This window comes from Pongo abelii, chromosome 3, assembly GCF_028885655.2.
Source record: "Pongo abelii isolate AG06213 chromosome 3, NHGRI_mPonAbe1-v2.0_pri, whole genome shotgun sequence".
NCBI lineage: Eukaryota > Metazoa > Chordata > Mammalia > Primates > Hominidae > Pongo > Pongo abelii.
Genome location: NC_071988.2, coordinates 44,193,224 through 44,212,662, shown reverse-complemented (window position 1 = coordinate 44,212,662; position 19,439 = coordinate 44,193,224). Strand labels below are relative to the sequence as shown.

The window sequence follows — 19,439 nt, the reverse complement described above, 5'->3', positions numbered from 1 at the left end:
ATTGCCCAAGCATGTCTTGAACTCCTGGCCTCAAACGATTCTCCTGCCTTTGCCTCTCCAAATCCTGGAATTACAGGCATTACCCACAGTGCCTGTCCAAAAATTTAAATTTTAATTTGAGTTACTTCATACCAAAAAGTCTAAACTGTGTGACATTAGCTTAGTGGTCAAGTCAGATAGAGAGGAAGATGAAATGAGGAAGCAATAATTACAATTTATGTAATGCAGTGCTAAAAAGTGGAGAAAAAGAATAGCAAGACTAAACATCACTCCAAATACCTGAGTAAACACCAAAAGTCATCATGGAACTTAACTTTAATGCATGATTAATTCTGAAAAATCTGCTATTAGCTACAATACAGAGATTCACATTAAGAAATCTATAGCTACTTATTCTTTTGCTAACAGTATTTACCATATGTTATAAACAGCTGAAGTGTCTTTTCTGAGCTCAGTGAAAAGACTATGAGTTATAATTCTGGAAAATTTCTATTGTTTTGGTTCTCTGTATATCATTTCCAATAACCTTGTAAATTGTCTCAATACGATATATGGTAGGAATTTTAAAACATGTGTTGCCTCCATTTGTAGCCTCCTCACTATTCCCCACAGGTAACAGGACCTTTAATCTAGCTATATATAGTAAGACTCCAAGTAGAAGAGATGGACATGGTTAGAAGGGACAGAATGGAATTCTCACAAAAAGGTTGGCTGGGATTGCATTATGGTTTGAATGATGGTGTCTCCTCCAAATTCATGTCAAAATGTAATTCCCAATGCAGCAGTTTTAAGAGGAGGGACCTTTTGAGTAGTAATTAAGTCAAAAGGGCAGAGACCTCATAAACTGATTAATGGCCTCCTAAAACAGGCTTCAGGGAGAGTTAGCCTCTCCTGCTCTTCCACTGTTTCTTACGTGATGATGCGCCATTCCTTCCCTTCAGAAGATACAGCAACAACAGTACACCATCTTGTACCAGACACCAAACTTGCTGGCGTCTTGATCGTAGACTTCCAAACCTCCAGAACTCCAGCATAAATTTATATTTTATATAAATTACCTAGTCTCAGGTATTTTACTATTACAATCCCAATGGATGAAGAGAGCTTGTTCCCTTGCTGAAGGTGCAAATAAGAACACTTTGTCTGTTTTTGGTTGAGCAATTTGGGAGAGCCCAATTTAGACTAGCTACATCATATATAAAATAGTTTTTCCACTCAGGTACTTAAATAGGATATATGTGTGCTGCAAGCTATTGGTGACTATACATTTTTTTACAATGATAAATGTTTTGCAATGCAGACAAGTTTACCATAGTTAAAATTATGTTTGAATTTGTGTGGCTTTCTTTCTGAACACTGTTGGAATAAAATTCTCCATGAGTTTCTCATATTTCCCTATGTCTTGTAAACAGTGTTACTAGCAGATATTTTTCTGGACTATCTTTTGAAGGATGTTTGGATAGCAAGGACCCATGGAAGATGGAGATATTATCTACCTCTGAGGCAGAGGGCAGTTCTATTTTCTGTGCAATATAATAAAAATAATGTCTCCTTTCAGAGCAAAGATTGGTCAAATTTGCTTTCAGCCATCTTATAATACATTGGGGTTTCCTAAGCATGAGGTTTCTCAGCTGTGATACTAACACAGTGGGCACAGCATCCACCTTGACCCATGTATACATTGCTCCTGTGGGGCTTAGTGTGGGTAAGAGCAAGGGGATCAAATGAAACTTGAAATTCATGCTATCTGCTGTGCCAAGGGTAATACAATCCTTTGTCTTTGAACAAAAATAAAATCCCATGTCGGCTGGTGACATCCATGAAACAGTGGCAAGCTAACTTGTTAATTTACCGGTAGAATAAAAATCTCAGATCCTTCATAGTTCTTGATAAACTTCTAAATTTAAAATTAATATTTTTGCACACATGACCTCATCTGCTTTGAGAGAGTGATCTGTATTCGCAATACCTCTTAATATTGCCAGGTTGTCACTATAAATATATGGATTCAGAAGTTTCCTAATTTTAGTATAATAGATTCCCTAAAATGTGACCTTCAAAGAATATGTTTTTTTTAACTTATATTATTTTCCAGAAAGAGACTTGGACTTCAGTGGAATCATCTATTCACTTTCAGAGTCTTGTGGACTTTTATATCTTCAGCATTCAGAGATAGAATTAGCAAAAAAGAGGGCTAGTTTGGCCGTTCTTATCTGTGTCAACTACAGAGGAACTGTCACCTAGCTCATATCACTGAAAATTTTTCTTTCTGATTCCTGTTCAGTTCCCTGGAAAGGTATGTATGGTTTGTTTTAAAATGTACATTTCTTCTGTCAAGGCATATATCCACTGCTAAAATATAAAATATCTTTTTAACTGTATTAAACTTTTATTTCCTGTATGCCTTGGCAGAATTAACTAAACCTGCAGATATGAATATTAAGATTGGGTATGAATCATGTGGGTGTCCTACTAGGAGCTTTCACAAATCCTTGAACTGATTCACCTTCAGCCATAAGCATCTCACCTATACTCCTGCTATAGCAGCCTAATTTGTCTCTGTATATTAGTCAGGGTTCTCCAGAGAAACAGACCATATAGGATACCTATAGATATAGAGGAATATATTCATTTATTAGGAATTGGGTTGCACAATTACGGAGGCTGAGATGTCCCACTATCTGCCGTCTGCAAGCTGGTAGGCCATGAAAGCCAGTGGTATAGTTTCAGACCAAGCCTGAAGACCTGAGAACCAGGGATCTGATGGTGTAAGTTATGGTTCAAATCTAAGGCCCAAGAATGAGGAGAACCAATGTTTGTAGACAGGAGAAGATGGATGACCCTGTTCAAGTAGAGAGAGCAAATTTGTCTTTTCTCTATTCTTTAATTTTGTTTGGACTTTCAATGGATTGGATTATGCCCATCTACACTGGTGAGGGCCACTTTCTTAGTCTACTTATTCAAATGCTAATATCTTCCAAAAATTCCTTCATATTAACACCAAGAAATAATGTTTTACCAGCTGTCTGGGCATTCCTTAGCCCTGTCAACTTAACATATAAAATTAACCGCCACATCTTGATTTCACTATTGCCTTCCAACAATCTTCTACAGATAGCCACCAAAGTAATTTCAAACATAAATTGTACCATAAAATATTCTGTAACTAAAATGATTGTTTTGGATATATATTCTCTAACTCTTAAATGGCCCTTAATGAATACATCTGCACAATTCATTAAATCCATTTAGTTAGTTTGGCATACATTTGGAGCACCTACAAGAAAGGAATATTGCTCAAGGTTAAACATTCTATAAATATTTCACTGAGCTTTTATTTATGGCTGAGGTGAGCATTTGTTTACACCTGCTTTCAAAACTTTCCAAGGTAAAATTATTGCACCTCTGCTCTCTGATTTAAAATTTGTGAGTTTCAATTGCACATTCAATTAGATACTGGGTCAAGCCTCAGATTACATTTTAACAATAACATTAATATTTCCCACAGGTAGCCTCAGCCCATCTCCATGCAGAAAAAGAGGGTTTCTATTAAGATGTGTCTTTATCAAGTTTCTCGCTTTTAAATCTTTTTTTACTCCTTTCAAATATCAAACACGAGTTTTACACTTAATCAACAACTCAGAATGGCTGTACTCCAAGTACTTGTCAGAGTATAACCACAAAATCAATACTGATCAATACTTCTCATAAACTATGTTGAATGAAACTATTTATAGACGATTATCTGAACAGGTAAATTCTTATCTGAAGAATAGATAAACTCATTCATCTACTATGAAATATCTCATTGGGTTAAGTATGATCATCAAAGAACTCTGAAACTTTTGGCTTGACCGAAAACTTACTGTGAAAGAAATTCAACTTGACATTAGGCTATCATTATTTTTTGACAATTTTTTAAAATAATAAATTGCATTTCAGTAACAGTGATAGCTTAATATTTTGTGTTGACTATGTGCCCAGCACCATTCTAAGAATCATATGCAGCCGGGAGCGGTGGCTCACACCTGTAATTCCAGCCCTTTGAGAGGCCAAGGCAGGTGGATCACGAGGTCAGGAGATCAAGACCTTCCTGGCCAACATGGGTGAAACCCCATCTCTACTAAAAATACAAAAATTAGCTTGGCATAGTGGCACATACCTAGAGTCCAATCTACTCAGGAGGCTGAGGTGGAAGAATCACTTGAACCCAGAAGGCAGAGGCTGCAGTGAGCCGAGATTGCAACCACTGCACCACTCCAGCCTGGCAACAGAGCGAGACTCCATCTCAACAACAACAACAACAACAACAACAAAAAGAATCATGTGCATAAGATTTCATTTACTCTTCACAAAAAAAAAAAAAACTTGAGTTATACCCTACTGTTTTCAATATTTTAACAATGAGGAAACTAAACCAACAAAGATTAATTTTCTCAAGCCCATTCATCTTATAAATGGTGGTAGGAAAATTTGAACCCAATTTAAGATGCCATTCCCTTAATCATTACAGAAACCACTACTGTAGTTAATTTCAGGATGTAACTAAGGAACGTTTTATTGCATTTATATAGTGCCCTCTCCATGAGGACTCATGGAAGGAATAGTTTCTTCATATCAGTAGAAAGACAAAAAAAGTTATTCTTCTTTGAAGCCAAAATTTCTCCTTAATTTTCTAGAAATTATAAATTATGTGACTAAAAATTTATTCATTTTTGGATTGCTACTCAAAACTTTGGACCCACAGTGGCTCATATTGGAGCAATTGACCAATTTTATAAACATACATTTTGCATATTAGACTCATCAAATTTCCCTCCTCTTGATATTAAATGTAAATATTTATCAGATATAAATATAAATCAGACACAGCTAATTGGTGGTAGTCAGAAAATCTAAGTTTCTGATCTCCAAATATTCTTTCTATTGTGCTATCCCCAAATATTTTCTGATGAAGAAAGATAAGGCAAATACAAAAAAAAACATAAGATGAAACCAGCCTCCAAACAGCCGAGTAAACACTAGAGACCACAACATTGGTTTATTGCATGGTTAACTCTGAAAAACTAAAATTCACTAACTGCAACTTTACAGACTGTGTGTGTGTGTGTGTGTGTGTGTGTGTGTGTGTGTGTATACATATCTATAAGGGAAAGAAGGAAAGAAAGGAGGGATGGGGGAACAGAGAGGGGAAGTCAAAACAAGGCTGGGTCAAAACAGGAAGTCAAAACAAGGCTGGGTATGGTGGCTCACACCTGTAACCCCAACATTTTGGGAGGCCAAGGTGGGAGGGTTGCTTGAGCCCAGGAGTTCAAGACCAGCCTGAGCAACATGGCAAGACCCCTCTCCAACAATTAGAAACTTAGCCAGGTGTGGTGGTGGCATGTGCCTATAGTCCCAGCAACTAGCAGGGGGGTGGGGGTGGGGGCACTGAGGTGGGAAGATCACTTAAGCCCAGAAGGTTAAGGCTGCAGTGGGCGGTGTTCATGCCAATGCACTCCAGCCTGGGTGACAGAGCAAGACCCTATCTCAAGGAAAAAAAAGTTAAATAATTATAATATTATACATGCCTAGTTCTTTTGCTAAGAGAATTTCTCTGTTATATACCTACATGACCCTGGTTTCCTCATATAAATCCATACTTCCAGTCGCTGGAATTGGACCAACGGTGAGTACCTGATATCAGGGTAGCCAATCCACCTGTTTGTACATGAGTCATGGCCAGGAAAAAAACACATACATTTACGAATTAGATTTTTTTTCTCCCTCAACAAATTGAAGGTGGGATACTGAAAGATTATGTTGGTTAGCAGTGGAGCTATAATGGAATTGTATCATGCAGTTGTGTTAGGCCATAGCAAGCTATAAGTAGACGCAGAGTGAGGAGGTTTGTTATTAAGTAGGGCATGAGAGTTTATTTTTGATAGCGTGGTCAGGGAAGCTCTTTTTGTGATGAGATTTAAATGAAGATATGATAAGAGTGAGGAGGAGAGGTATAGTGGGTTGACAGTGCCTCCCCACAAAAAAAAGTTACATCCAAGTCCTACCCTGCTACCTAAGAATATGACTTTATTTAGAAATAAGGTCTTTGTAGACATAATTAAGTTAAAATTCTCAAGATGAGATTATCCTGGATTAGGGTGGGCTCTCTACCCTATGACTGATATTCTTATAAGAGAATAGAGAAGGAGATGGGGAGACACAGAGACACAGAAGAAGGTGATATGAAGGTGGAGGCAGAGATTAGAGTGACACATCTACAAGCCAAGTCTTGCTGGCAGACACCAGAAACTTGGAGAGATGCTTGGAATGGGTCTCCAAAAAACAGCCACACTGCCAACACTTGACTTTGGACTTCTGACCTCTGAAACTGCGAGAAAATAAATTTCTGCTGTTCTCAGCCACCTATTTTGTGGTACTTTATTATAGCATCCCTAGAAAACAAAGGCAGTGGGTAAGCCATACACATTTCTGAGGGAAGAACCTGCTTAGCAGATTGGCTCTGAGTAGGGGAGAAATGGATGGTAGGAGATGTGGCCAGAGATTAGGCATGTGAATTTGATATGTCTGTTATAACGCCAAGTACCTGTAGCCAGGGAATATTTTTGTTTTTCTGATTTATTTTTATCATGGTAAGTAGGAACCTCCATAGAGTTCAAGTGGAGCTGATTTTTAAATTTTGGACAAAATATGGAAGTTACTTGTCAGCTTTGTGTATAGGCCCCATCACCTCAAATGGGCCACATATACGTCGCTGAGGAAAGCAGTGACACACAGGAGGCACAGAGAAAGAGGCAGCAAGTCCAGAGAGAGAGATGGTAGAGATGAAAAATGACAAATTAGGAAGAAGCCAGTCCAGACTCTATCAAGGGTTCACATTTTTCTCAGTCAGCCTCAAGTTCTCTGAAATAACTGGTATAACAAAGTAATAGAAAATTGTAATATCTTTCTGGAAAATTCTGATTTACCAGATATATGAAAATACATTGGTCTATTAACAACTCACTATGAATAAGTTTGTCAGATCAATTTTCGAAGAGCAAGCAACTGATAGAATTAATGGATAGGTAACAGAGGTTTAATCAAAAGCAAGGTTCATCTCTGAGAAAAGTGAGATGCTAGAGTGAGATTACATAGCAGATCACCTTCAAGACAGAAAAATGCACAAGAACATCTATCCAGGAGCCCTTAAGAGTAGATAAGGAAAGATGAAAGAATTTCAGCTTTAAACATCAGGAAAGAATTGGAACAGTGAGCTCCACTGATCAGTTTGTTTGTCCATCTCTTTCATGTGCCTCTCTATAGATCTTCCTGTTTTATGACCTCTCCACAGACAAGCTTCATTTCCTTCACTGTCCAAGCAATAAAACAACCAACTGATAATGCATGGGTCTCCTGTATTACAATCTAGGAACCAAGAAAAAAATGACTTCCATTTTCACCTGTATTTCCAGGGAATGGCCTCAGTCACTCAAATGGTCTCATCTCTAGCCCTATCAATCATGGAAATGAATAAAATTACATAACAATAATAGTTCAATTCTCACTGCGACTATATGAATGAATGGGGAGATGATTTCTGAAGAAATTTTTAACCAATAACACAATAGGTAGGTATTAGATAATATAATACAAATAGCAAATATAATTATAATCAGCATATGCCCACCCTATTCTATTCAGTTTAGGTAGTCTCTTTCCTCTCTCTATGCTCAACATTGTTAGGGCAGTGAATCCATACTGGTATGCAGCAACCTCTATCCTTGCCTCCTCAGAAGAAAGAATTTGAGGGGCATAAGGCAGAGTGAGAGACTGAGGCAGGAGTACAAGTTGAGTAAAAGTTTAGAGCAGGAATGAAAGAAAGAGGGACAAGTGGGCGACTTGACAGATCAAGTGCCCTGTTTGACCTGACCTTTGACTTGTGGTTTTATACACTGGCATATTTCCAGGGTCTTGCATTCCTTCTCCCCTCACTGTTTTCTTAGGGTTGCTGTCCGCATGCACAGTGGCCTGCCCGCACTTGAGAGGGGTCATATTTGCAGTGTGTTTATGAAGTTGTGCACATGGTCACTTGAGGCATTTTTCCCTTACCAGCTGCATGTTCCTAGAGGAAGATTATATACCAGTTAAACTCTGCCATTTTGCCTCTTAGTGCACATGCTTGAAACAACTCACCTGACTCCTAAAATCTTATCAGAGAGCTGATCACCAGTTTCAGGTTTTTCTATCTATTGGGAGACTGTCTTTCCCTGGCACTTGAAGCAACCAATTATTAGGTTTGTGCATAAGTAATTGCTGTTTTGCCATTACTTTTATTTTAGAGAAACAGTTAACAACCACTTGACCATCACGTGATGGTCATCTGACATTCCTGGTTGGGGAGAGGGGCCCTCTCCTTCCCTGCTCATGTCTGACTAGCTGCCTACTATAACATTTCACACATCAAGAGTCCAAGACCCCAATTCTTTGGGGAAAATGGATGAAGGTCAGTCTTCTGTAACTGCCTCTTGCTGACAGAGGGACCATGGTGGTTGTTCTGTGGGCCTTGGGCTCTTGTTACTTGTCAGGGCAGTGTGACTCCATGGGATGGTAAAAGCAGTATCCAGCCAGGTCCAAGGGAGAGAGGGGCAGGATTTCACCTCTGTCTTGTCCCACTGATGCGGCATTCTATCGGTCCCCTACAGAAGGGTGGCTCTTGAATATTAAGGGGATGTATCACTCACCGAGGATTATCTGGTGCTTGATGGCCTGAAGGCAAGAGAAGACAAATCAGGTTATTAGATTTAGAAGTTGTCAAAATGAAATAACAGGGTGAGGACAGCTCCAAAACAATATCCTGAAGCTGCTGCCATGCCCACGTAGCTGAAAGCTATAGTCATGTCTGCTAAGACTTAGGGGGATGGAGTTGCTAGCCAATTCCAATATGTGCCCAGCATTAGAATATTGATCCAGATTTTTGCATTACTCATCCCTCCTATTTCTTTTGAGCTGAAGCTAGAGATCACTAGTTGGTTCACAGAAATAAGCAGGGTTAGTCTAAATTGCAGACAAATCTCAAAAACAATTGATGAGACTAGAATCTAATAACAAGTACCATGGTACATTAATTTTTCTCTCACCAGTTCTCATTTCTATTAAAAACAAATCATGATAGAACTGATTTATTTGCGAAATAAGCTTTAGTCTTATTATACTTGGCCTGGCTATTTGTATAAAGCACAGCAAGAATAACTATGTGCCGTATGAGTTACTTTTTAAATTGGCTTTGATGGAACTTTGTTCCATGAGAAATCTCAGATAAGACGTTTTAAAACCTTAAGCCTAGCCATGGGTTTAAGTCTTCAAATACCTGTGCCATCAAATAACTGTATGAGTTGAATAAATTCCTTTCTGCTTGAGGTCCCAAGATAACTTGGGGCTCCTGGACCTGTCAGAAAGTGATATTCTTTACTTACCACAGGTCAGGAATCCTGTACAGGAACTGTGTAGAGTAGGTATGAGGCCAGTTTTCCCAAAGGGCTTTTATTGGATCTATAAGTCAAATATGATTCCTTAAAGGAAAGCACAAATTCCAGTTAGCAAGGCTTTACAAAGTCTTGGTAAAACAACAAGTTTCCAATTGTGTCCTGTTGCAAAAGAAAACAGATTCTTACTGCACTTATGCAAATAACTATATTCACATAAGTTAAGAATATTCGTAGTTTCCTAATTCTAGAGAAATCAGGTAGAGAGAAACAAATATGCTCCAAATTTTGTTTACAGGAGTATACTTTACTCAATTGTTAAAAGCTATAAATAGAAGAATTATTTCAGTCTTCTATTAGGTCAGTCCATATAGTTGACTCATGCTCTGCTTAATATTCGTGAACATTTCAGCTCTCCTTAAGTGTCCTGAAAGTTTTTCCTCTTTTCTCATGTCACAATCTCCAAATCAGAAACCTGCATTTAAGAACACCAGTTAGAGTCTGATAGCTGATTATAAAAACACATTTTAAAGAGGATCAAAACAAGACAACAATTGTATGTAGATGAAAAAAGTCTTAGGGAAGCCACAGTCAAAGGCACAATTGACAAGGAAATTTGTTACCTCTGTGGCACAAAATAATTTGATACTTATAACTATTGCTGATAATATATACTAAGTTAATCAGAATTATAGGAGTTTCACATGATTATGGCCAAATATTACCTCTGCTTTAGTGTACTATTAATGTTAAATCCAGTTCCTAATAAAACCTTATAGACAAATCTATTCAATCTTAATCAGTTTGCCTATAAGGTAAGATTCTAATCACCCTTTATAATTTTCTGTTAAAGAACAGAACAATGCTCTAAAAAACATTCTGTGCTTTTATTCCAATGTTAAATTTATGGAAAAACTGAAAAATACCCCTTTAACTTTAGCCAATATGATCACACACAGAATTTCTTTGACAAAATTATTTGACAAACCTCCCACAACTTGCTTTAACCTTCAGCTTTATCCTATCCACCTTATAACAATCCTTTAACCCTCTAAGCTAGGCAAAAAAAAAAAAATTACATTCCTATGCCTTCTTATAATCTTTTACTAAAAGTACGTTCTACTTTCCTTACATGCCTTGCATTGAAAACTGTTTTTCCAGTAGCCTCAAATATATGTTACACTGTTAGCACTTAGCAACTTTTACTTTTAGTGTACAACCTGGTAAGTAGACGATTTTAGTTATGTACTAGGTGTGGAGCCTAGTACATCAGATGGAAGTGCAGATAAGGTTTGACTCTTACAAGCATAGCTAGGGGGCATGGCTAACTCGAAATCAGAAGGGAGTTAGCCATGGCTAACTCTGTATGTCCCCAGGCCTTACTTGGGGGAGAATTTAATGGCTTTAAAGCAGGCAAGCTGTACATTTAAGAGTCATAGTAGTAGTTTATGAAGCATTTAGTATGCCTAATAACCTTTAAAATTATATATTATTTCTTTATGTAAATTCCCTTTCATGAATCTTTTTATGACCTACACAGAACATCTATGATGTGCTTGGACTTTCTGACTTGTCCTAAACATCCCTCTTTTTAAACAACATTTTAAACAACTCTTTTTAAACAGTCATTTTACTTCAGGACAATAATTTACCATACAAGATCCTTTCTCATATAAAATCTACTTTCTTTATAAACTTTCTTACCAAAAATACTTCTTTACCTTAATATTCTTTGAATTAGACATAAGTCATTTCCCTTTCTGTTAGGAAGTCATGGTTTATACTATGTGTTGCCATGACAGTCCTGTGAAGGGGGAGCAGATAAGGAGTTTATCTATATACTGTAGGAGTCATCCCCCTTCAAGAGATTGCTCAGTTAGATTTTTTTCTAGGGTCTATCCAAATAAGTGTGGGCTATTTCTAAACCCCTGAGGAGAGCTTGTCCCAGTCAGTTATTGGTTAAAGACTTAGGTATCTTTCCCAGAAGAAATAGGGATATTAGAGCAAAAGACAAATTTAGAGGTTGAGTAAATATTAAGCTGGCACCCATTTGAAAAGTATATTTTTACCCCAAAGGGTCATGATGCTTTTCTTTGGGAGAAGGAGCTGTCATTTACCCCATTACCTGACAGGATTTGGAGAACAGCTGCTCAAAGGATATTAGCACAGAGTAGGAAGCTCTTGAAACTAAAAGGTGAATTTATAATTTTACTTGCCACCTCCAAAGTTGCTTTTGCCCTGTTGTTGACGATGTCTAATCTGGGAGTTGGCCAGAGCAGACAGCCCCTTCAGCTCAAGCTCATCAAAGGTTGGGATTCTAACCTGGGGGCCCTTTGGCCTTCAGGGCAGTCCAGTTGTAGTGGTTGAGCTTGTGGCAGAGGGGGCAAGCCATGCAGGGATTTTTCCCATTGAACCCATTGGGGCAGTTTTCCTTCCAGTGAGCCTGGCTTTCCATACCAATGGCAGTTACCTGGAGGAGTGTCCTTAGGACAACCTGGAGGGGACTGGAGAGCTTGTAAAGCAGTCAATAGTTGAGCCTGCCTCTTATTTTTGTGTGTTTTCTTCTTTTTCCCTCTGTCCTCTTTATTCTGCTCTCAGTTGTAGAAGACTGAGGAGGCTAATCTGAGGATTTCCTGCATAAGGTTCCTGGGGTCTAAGGCTGATGTTTGTATTTTCTCCCAGTTCATTTTTAGGTCAAACAGTATTACAAAGTAAAACTAGTTTTTTTTTTTTTTAAGCGTTTAGGAGAATCAAACTTTTTCCAGTTTTTTGGAATAATCCAAGGGGCAAATCCTCTGGTATGGAGATGCAATTACTCATCTGTGAAGAGACAAGACAGGAGAAAAAGGGAAAAAGAAGGTGTCCCTCTTACTTTCCTATTATCCTGAATAGGGCATCCCCTATTTGTCCTTAGCATTCTGGAATAAATCTGTCTTATTGTGTACCCTTAACCTTGGTCTCATCTTGTCACAATTACCCACTTGAGAACACAGGAGATACCAGAGTGAAAGAGAGCCAACTGTTCATCCTTGGGATTCTGAAATAACCAGTCTTAACCTTGTCTTTATCTCTGTTCTAGTGGTAATCTGTAAGCCTGGAACCAACCTTCGTCTCTTTCTAATGGGTCCCTTGAACCTGTGGTCTTGGGCTAGCCTATATCCTTGTCTCCATGACCTTACAGTGACTCTCACTCAGAGTATTCTACCAACAAAATGATTATCTCTTTTCTCAGCTTCCTATTTCCCATGGTCTTTGAGTAGATGAGAAGCCTGTTTTTTAGCTAACTACTGCAAGGGACTGGACTTCTCTCCCTTTGAATATGATCTTGAAGGTCTTGATGCATGTTGAAAAGGGTATGTAAGTGTCAGAGAATTTGAGGGAACAGGAGTTAAGTGGGAGGAAACAAGAGGGATACTCATAAAAAGCCTTCATATACTTGCAGAAACAGCAGCCCTTAGATTTGAGAGGGAAATGTTTATTTGCCCTCTTGACATAAAGTAGTAACCTCCAGAGGACTTGGGCCTTGGGGAAAGAACTTGCAAATGGCAAGAGAATAACTGTTCTTCCTCCTAAAGGGGTGCTAACTCAAAAAAAGAAAGTAGGTGGGATCCTTAAAAAACCACGGAGTGAGGCCCCATGCAGGCAGACAAACTGCTTCAAAAGCCACCAAAAAACTTAGCCCTGGAGCATAACAGGGACAAAAAGTGTATGGTAAGTCATAAATTGCTGGCAGAGTCCAGGTTCCAATGACTGTTGGTCCCACCAATGTGCCAGCAGATGGGAAGAGTTGGAAGTAATCTGAGCTGGTAGGGTAAAAACAAGAATAAATCTCAGGGGATATTTGCAAGAGAGCCTGTGTATTTGCTTCCATGCTAATACAAGGGCCACAGGTACATGAATAACAGGGAGTATGTATTTAAGAAGTCACGTGGCATGTGAGGTGAAAGTAAAGAAGAGGCAGAGATGGATGGTCTTGTGGTGCACACGGCCATTTCAGAATACGCATGGAGAACAGATCATGGGGGTTTTGGGGAAAGAGACAATTTTAGTTGGAAAAGCAGAGGTAACTGCAGACATTGAATGGTCTTACACTTTAGACTTACCACTCTCACAAGCCTCTCGTCCAGGAGGGTCATTAGTGTCTCAGTTCTACTCCATGCAGACTCCAAGGTCCTTCCCAACCCTGCAAGCCACCCATCAGAGTGAGCTGAGGGATCAGCCACGGGGAGCAGAGCCACTGTGGCTGAGAGGGGGTTGGTTAGTAAGCAAGAGAGTGAAAGGGGAGAAGGAAACTGTGTACAAGGATTGAACACCTTCAGCCAAAGAAGGCAAGGCATAGAGGTGTGTTACCACTAGGGAATGTATCCAAGTCATGTGGCACCAAAGTATGTCAGCAGCAGTGAATCTGTATGGGTCTGAAGCAACCTCAATTCTTGCTCCCTCAGAAGAAAGAATTTGACTGAAGGGCATAAAGCAGAGTGAGAGACTGAGGCACATTTTAGAGCAGCCATGAAAGTTTATTAAAAAGTTTAGAGCAGGAACAAAAGGAAATAAATTGTACCTGGAAGAGGGCCAAGCAGGCGACTTGAGAGATCAAGTGCCCTGTTTGATCTTTGACTTGGAGTTTTACATGTTGGCATACTTCTAAGGTCTTGCATCCCTTCTCCCAATTCTTCCCTTGGGGTGGGCTATTTGTATGTGCAGTGGCCTGCCAGCTCTTGGGAGTGGCTGCATGCTCAGTGTGTTTACTGGAATTGCGCATGTGTTCACTTCAGGCATTTTTCTCATACCAGTTGAGTGTTCCTAGAGGAATTCATACACCAGTTAAACTTTGCCATTTTTCCTCTTAGTGTTCATGCTCGAGCCCACTCACCCAACTCCTGTGACCTTATCAGGAAACTGATCACCAGTTTCAGGTTTTTCTATCTATTGGGAGACTACTATTCCTTGGCGCTGGATGTGCCCAACTATTATTTTAGAGAGACCGCTAACAACTGCCTGACCGTCATCTGATGTTCAGCTGACATTCCTGGTGGGATGCAGGGAGCCCTCTCTTGCCCTGATCATGTCTGACCAACTACCTACTGTAACACCATTACTGATTCTATTAAATTAATGAAAATGCTGTGTAACATACAAAAGCTGCTAATATTTTCAGGAATCCATTGTTCTTATTTCATGTTGATAGCAATGTCAATGAGAAGCTCTTTGAGAAATAATTTGGCAATCGTTATCAGGAACCAAGAATATGTTTTCTCTTTACATATTTCTAAAGAAAAAAATTGAAATAAAGCTTAACAACGGTGAGCATATCAGTATTATTAGCAACTTTTCCCGCGTTCACTTTCCTCTCTCTCTCTCGTAACCTCAATGGTGTCTCCTCTATTTCTATTTTTATTCTCCACTCTTCTCAAAAGTCGTTGTCTTAACTGAAGCCTTAATATCGCACCTTGCACCTTAGGCATTTGCAATATATTTTTATCAGGACAGCACCTCTCTGAAAGAAATGTTAGTACCCATTCTTAAAATTATTTATGACTATGACAAATTGGTAAAACATAACAGTTAAACACTACAGAAACAGGCAGTTATAGCCATTAATGCGATTATCTTAAAACTAACAAGAACATGGAATAATTGCCATAAACAAATGCTAGGGTAAAAAGACTGAATTCAAAATTTAATCCATGAAGTGAATATAACCACTAAAAAATGAGATGGATATATATAAATGACACCTTAAAGGAACAAGGAAAAAGAGCAAATAAAATGTATCACCAGTGGTTTAATATATAGACTTTTGAGTGAATATATTTCTTTCAGAATCTTTGCTATGATTATAATTTTATTTGCATAATAAACACATATAAAACATAGTGAAAAAGGAGTTACAAACAAGATACAGTGTTATGCCTTGAGCCTCCATGGACAGTTTTGATTTGGAGATTCTCAGCGAAATCTCAGCTCTCCTACTCTGACCCCTCCCACTACACACTCAAATTAGCTGCAGTGCTGCAAAGGATAATTTTTAATAATAATTTTAAATCAGAAGAACATAAACTTTCTTACTCACTGCCCACACATTCTTCCGTTTCTATCTCTTTAGAGGAATAATTCATTAGCCGTGCCATTATGTTTTTTTGTTTTTTGTTTTGTTTTTTTTTTTTTTTTTGAGACGGAGTCTCCGTCTGTGCCCAGGCTGAAGTGCAGTGGCTCAGTGGTGCAATCTTGGCTCACTGCAAGCTCCGCCTCCTGCGTTCATGCCATCCTTCTGCCTCCATGCCATTCTCCTGCCTCAGCCTCCCGAGTAGCTGGGACTACAGGCGCCCACCACCACCACGCCCGGCTAATTTTTTTATATTTTTAGTAACACGGGGTTTCACTGTGTTAGCCAGGATGGTCTTGATCTCCTGACCTCGTGATCCGCCCGCCTCGGCCTCCCTAAGTGCTGGGATTACAGGCGTGAGCCACCACGCCCGACCGCCATTAGGTTTCTAAACATAGACCTCCAGATTCCCTTGTCTGCAGAAAGCTTAAAGTCACGTGCACACAGCAATGGCTCAAAATTCCCATGAAGAGCAGCAAGAAACCGTATTTCTCCAAAATTCCTATTGTATGGCAGGTCCCACATCTCCTCAGCATCCTTCTTGGGTTTTTTTCCCAGTCATTCCTCTTATATTTGTTTGTTTTGGAAAACCTTCAATCATTTGTCTCCTTTTGGATGCAGGAGAAATCAGAAATGTTTCTGATTTACCAAAGCACTCTTAGAAAAGCACATGACAATTTTTGTCAATTTATTCTTCATAATTAGGCCATCTGCACTGATAATAGAGCTTGAATGCTTTGGAGGTCTTAAGATTTGGAACATTATGATTTCTGTTTTGTAGCTTTTCTAACATTGCCTCCCTTCCATGTATTTGTTGAGAGCAATTTTACTTCCTAAACTCCACTTCATACTTCTCCTTGGATATGAAATCATTCCCCTTCTCAAAAGTTAAACTAAAATGAACCTTGTGTACCCTGGTATTCCTAAAAAGTCAAAACCAGAATGTAAACATTGTTTCTTTAAGATATGTGCCTCAATTATTTGTCCTCATCTTTTAAATTGTACTTTATCTTAATGTACCTTTGAAGTTTTTCTTTTGACAGATAATGGAAAATGAGAGGGAAGGAGGAGGGAAGGAGAAAGGAGCACAAGCCTGCATTTACTGAGCAGAGAAGCAAAACCAAAATAACTTCCACTATTGTATTCTTTTCCACCTCCAGCAAAGGTGGTATAGTTTCAGACTGGGAACAATTTGTCTCCTTCTGCTTCAGATGACTCTCTTGCTTTATCTAACATTGTGGGTAGGGGGAGTGGACACGATCTGTTCCAAATGTTCTTGGGCAGAATAACAGTTTAGGTTAAATGAACCTAAGAATGCACACAGCACCATTCTGCATTTAGCGTATTAAACAACAACCAGAAATAAAAAGCAGATAATTTTTTACAGCTTCACATGCTCTCTTCTTTGCCAGTGGTTTTCCCAGTAGCTCTCAAGCTATTTTTAAACACTAAAAAACATAACAAAGCACTGACACCTTTTCTGAGGACAGACGAGCCTTTAATCTTTCATAACATGCCAGTGAATTTAGTTGGGACATTGTTTTTGGTATAAGTTGTCTGTGATTTGTGTTGCTAGGCTATAAAAATGTCTATGGCCCAGCCAATTTTTCCATTTTTTTGGAGAACGGAATCCTGCCATAGTTGGGGTAGTTATTCTACAGTCATTCTCCTTTTGTAGACATTCTGTGGCCCTTAATATATTGTGTTAGATCTAGGCAACAACCCATCTATGGAAAAATCTCCATAGCAAGAGGCACCAAATTACAATGATAGGCTAAAACAACCCCAGAGAGCGTGGAAACACCAACACCCTGCTCCCCATCCCCAAACTGTGTGGCTGATACACAATTCTCTGGGAAATGAGCTGAGAAAACCACCATAACATGTAATAAATTCTCAGTGAATGAATGGATAACCCAGTATGTAACATTATAGAAGTAGTTATATCTGAGAAATATTTAATAAATGTACTTGTGGAGACACCTTACCTTTTTAAAATTCTGAACAGACATTTTTATGGAGGTAAAATACACATAACATAATTAACATTTCCCCCCATTTTAAGTGTAAAATCCAGTGGTATTAATTACATTCACAATGATGTGCAACCGTCACCACTATCCACTTCCAGAACTTTGTATTCTGTACCTATTAAACAATAACTCCCCATTCAGCCCTCTCCCCACCCCTGGTAACCTCTGTTTCTGTCTTTATGGATTTGTCTATTCCAGGTACCTCATGTATGTGAATAATATAATATTTGTCTTTTTGTGGCTGGCTTATTTTAAACTGCATATGCTTTCCAGGTTTGCCCTTATTAGGGCATTATCAGAATCTCATTCCCTTTTAAGGCTGAATAATATTCCATCGAATATTATTGTATATTAATATATACACCACAATTTGTTTGTCTCGTCTGCTGACGTATATTTGGGTTGTTCCACCTTTTAGCTATTGTAAATAATGTTGCTATGAACACTGATGTACAAGTATCTGTCTGGGTCTCTGCTTCCAGTTGTTTTGCGTAAATCTTAGAAGTGTAATTGCATGATCATGTGGTAATTTTAGGTTTAACTTTTTGAGGACTCTCCATGTTGTCTTCCATAGTGGCTGTACTATTTACATTTCTACCAGCAGTGCACAGGGATCCCAAATTCAGGAAGATATTTTACTTTTTAAATCCCACCTCTCCCTCTGTGTGTGTCAAGCATTTATTGAACATGTATAACCAACAAGATGTCAGAGTGAGTCAAGGACAAATGAGGCACTGTTAAACTTGTGTTCTTTGAACTGAAAAAAAAGTCCTGATAAGAGTTTGGGTAGTTCAAAATTAAAATCTGATGTTCATTGATTTATATAAAAGTATGTATTGCTTATCAGTTTAAGTTATTTGCATTAATAGAGTATTTTCTTTGCTTTATTCCTGTGCATATTATTTTTAGATCCTAGCAATATCAAAAAATGAGTACATTAATAAATATTCATGTTGGCTACAGTCAACTCAATGCAAATATTGTAACTTATTTTAGTCTGCCCAATATTTAGTAATACAAGAACAGGCAAGAACAAGATAATTATTATAACCACTATTATTTTTAAATGCTTACTAGGTGGTAAAAACTTGGTTAAGTGCTTTACATACATTATCCATGAATTAGGAACTATTATGTTCATGCTAGGAATAAAGAAACTGAGACTTAAAGACACTGGAGAAATTTGTCCAAGGTCACATCATTAATATATGGTAGAGTTTACTCACACCAACTCATCCTGGTCAGATTCAAGTTCAGAATCCTAATTGTCTCATTTATTTTGACAGTGTTTGGTAATGGTTAAACACACAGGAGTTTTTATGAGAGGAAATATTAAGAAATAATTTTCAAGTTTCATCCTAATTTTCAAGTTTCATCCTAACTCTTGGCAGCCATTAACAGTGTTCCAATTGCTTCTACACATAGTTTGAAACAGCTGGAATAGGATTATATTGCTATTATTTATCAATTTAGAATGCTGTTATTATTTACTTCTGGGAAATCACATACCTCCTCAGAATAGTATGTATCTCAGAATAGTATATATCAATAAATAGTATTTATTGAATATATGAAAGTTTCTTTCCACTTTTGCATATAAAGCCCAGCAGAATTGAAACTAGAACATTTAATCAATTTTAGGAATTTCAGAAAGTTTAGCAAAAACTCATCTAAGAGATTTTTCTACAGATAAAGTCTTCCTTTGGCTTCCTATTTTACTTAAAGTAAAATCTCAAACCTATTTCCTAAAACTGATGACATCTGTCAGACCTCATGGCCACAACTCCCACCTCATTCACTCTCCTCCAGGTTTACAGGACCCTGTGGCTGTTGCTC

General features: G+C 38.3%; 1 long non-coding RNA gene across 3 annotated transcripts in view; it reads right to left on the bottom strand.

Moving 5' to 3' along the window:
* Nucleotides 1-326: 326 nt before the first annotated feature.
* LOC112133050 (uncharacterized) overlaps nucleotides 327-19,439 on the bottom strand; it is a 59,324-nt gene continuing 40,211 nt past the window's right edge. For 2 of the 3 annotated variants that reach the window (XR_010139670.1, XR_008524474.2), the window contains 2 exons: nucleotides 9,456-9,551; nucleotides 327-8,748 (listed from right to left, as the gene is read on the bottom strand). This is a non-coding gene — a long non-coding RNA (uncharacterized LOC112133050). Of the gene's footprint in view, nucleotides 8,749-9,455; nucleotides 9,552-13,567; nucleotides 13,648-14,025; nucleotides 14,962-19,439 lie in introns of all 3 variants that reach the window. The other variant, XR_008524472.2, reaches the window with a different exon arrangement.